General features: G+C 47.8%; 1 pseudogene; it reads right to left on the bottom strand.

Moving 5' to 3' along the window:
- Nucleotides 1–816: 816 nt before the first annotated feature.
- Nucleotides 817–1,869, bottom strand: LOC105309457 (annotated as a pseudogene).
- Nucleotides 1,870–2,137: the final 268 nt, after the last annotated feature.

The raw sequence follows: 2,137 nt of genomic DNA on the forward strand, positions 1-2,137 counted from the left end.
TGATGCTAGAGCCACTTATTCTGTTCTAATTTGATTTTCTGGGCCACTGTCCTCACAAACATGTTTAATTACTGGAGTTGATGGCCACCCCAACGTCAAAAGGTTTACAACCCCCATAAATTGCCTAATAGGAGACCTTGTGATTACCCACCAGTTTTTACTTATGCCTGAATGTCCAATCCCTCTATTGGGATGAAATTTACTGCAACTAATACGTGTCACTACTCACCTTGGTGCTTCACGAGTGAATTTATTAGCTCACATTTCAGGACCTTTATTCCATTTATAAGAAATCGATACACCCAAATATTAGCTCACAGGTTGATCCTAGAATTTGGGCCACAGAAGTCCCCAGAAGAGCTCTTAACGTTACTCCTATTAAAATACAACTAAAGCCTAATGCTAATTTCCACATTAAAAAAAAAAAAAACTAGTATCCACTCAAGACTGAGGTATGACAGGGTATACAGCCAGTAGTGGAAAAAATCTTAAAATATGGACTGCTAAAGCCTCATCAGTCACCTTGTAATACTCCTATCCTGCCAATAAAAAGCCTAATGAGGAATACAGGTTTGTCCAAGATTTAAGGACAGTAAATGAAGCTATAGTCCCAATTCATCCAATTGTCCCCAATCCCTACACCCTTCTGACTCAGATTCCAGACAATGCCCATTGGTTTACAGTTTTAGATCTTTTTTTTTTTTTAAAGCACCCATCTGCTTTATTAAACATCATCAGTAGGCACGCCTGAGTACTAACCAGGCAGGAGGAGGAGGAGTGAGCAGGCAGGAGGTGGGCACAGGGAGATGTCCACTCTCACTTCCAGTCTTTGAAGAGTTGCTTGAAGATGGGACTCTGGCGGCCCTGGTGCAAAATCCCCTTTCTGAGTGTTTGGGGTGCACCACATGTGGGAGATAAAGTCTTCCACCACTTGGAGGGCCACCTGCCACTCCTTGTTAGCTTTTCACCCCTTCCAGATGTAGATCTTGCCACGGAGCCCATTGTCCAGCACAAAGCAGTCATCAGGTATTAGCAGCTCAAGGGCAAAGGGGCTGGAGTCGGCCACCTTGGTCAGGTTCATTTGTCTAGTGGCATCAGAGACCTTATACAGAACCGCAGCCTGGGCATTAGTCCAGTCAGTTGTGAGGTCTTCCTCGGGGTTGCCGTCCTTCAGAGTGGGCTTGGGGCCCAGAACCTGGATCATCTCCACAAGTTCCTCCCCATCAGTGATGATCTCCACCTGGGCCTTGCCCTGCCGCTCACTGTCCCAGAAGGCCTAGGCCAGGTTTCGAGCCTTGCTGCGTTCCAGCATGTTGCACTTTCCATCACACCAGGTGAAGATGTTCTGGCCCAGGTCCAGGATGAAGCAGTCCCCAGTGCTGAAGTCGTCCCAGCTCAGTTCTCACTCAGTGGCATGGATGTTCTTCTTCCCCTTCACCTGGTAGAGTTTCCTGATAGTATCTGGGGTGGCCCTTGGGGAGGTCTTGTGAAATGCTGACTCCACTCCACCTTCCTGGTACTTGAGGTCACTCGGGAAGTAGCTCATGAAGAGGTCAGACTCCTTGCCCTACACCCCTCAGTGCTGCACAGGCTTCTCTCCAAGCAGAGTGTTGAGGTGCACAGCCAATACAACACAGGCCCCCTGCTCATCCCTGGACCACTGCTGGGCTATCCACAGGTGCAAGTGGGAGAACTCTTCCAGGGCACTGTACAGCACTAGGTAGGAGTCCCCCGAGAAGATGCCCTGGTTCTCATGGGCCACCAGCACTGGCTTCAGCTTTTCCACCCTCAAAACATATAGGCTAGGCCGGGGTCTTGCACTGAGGCTGAAAACAGAGAGCTGCTCTGGGATATAGGTGTGTACATGCTGTTTCTGGATTGTTACATACCTCTGCTTATAGCTCTGCTTCCACGTCACAGTTTTGGATCTTAAAGATGTAATTTCTATTTCAGTCTGAAAGGCAAAGTCTATAAGCAAGGAGTGGTAGCAAGACTCTAGGTAGGTGATAATACTAGAAAAAGTGATCCTTCTGGGTTTGAAATTGGTTCAGTGCTAAAGCAATACAGGAAGAAAGCATAACACCTGAAGCATGTTCATGAACTGAGCTGGTAGAGAGGGGGGTCCTAGACCTGCACC

The sequence above is a fragment of the Pteropus vampyrus genome, unplaced genomic scaffold (genome assembly GCF_000151845.1).
Source record: "Pteropus vampyrus isolate Shadow unplaced genomic scaffold, Pvam_2.0 Scaffold745, whole genome shotgun sequence".
In the NCBI taxonomy this organism is placed as follows: domain Eukaryota; kingdom Metazoa; phylum Chordata; class Mammalia; order Chiroptera; family Pteropodidae; genus Pteropus; species Pteropus vampyrus.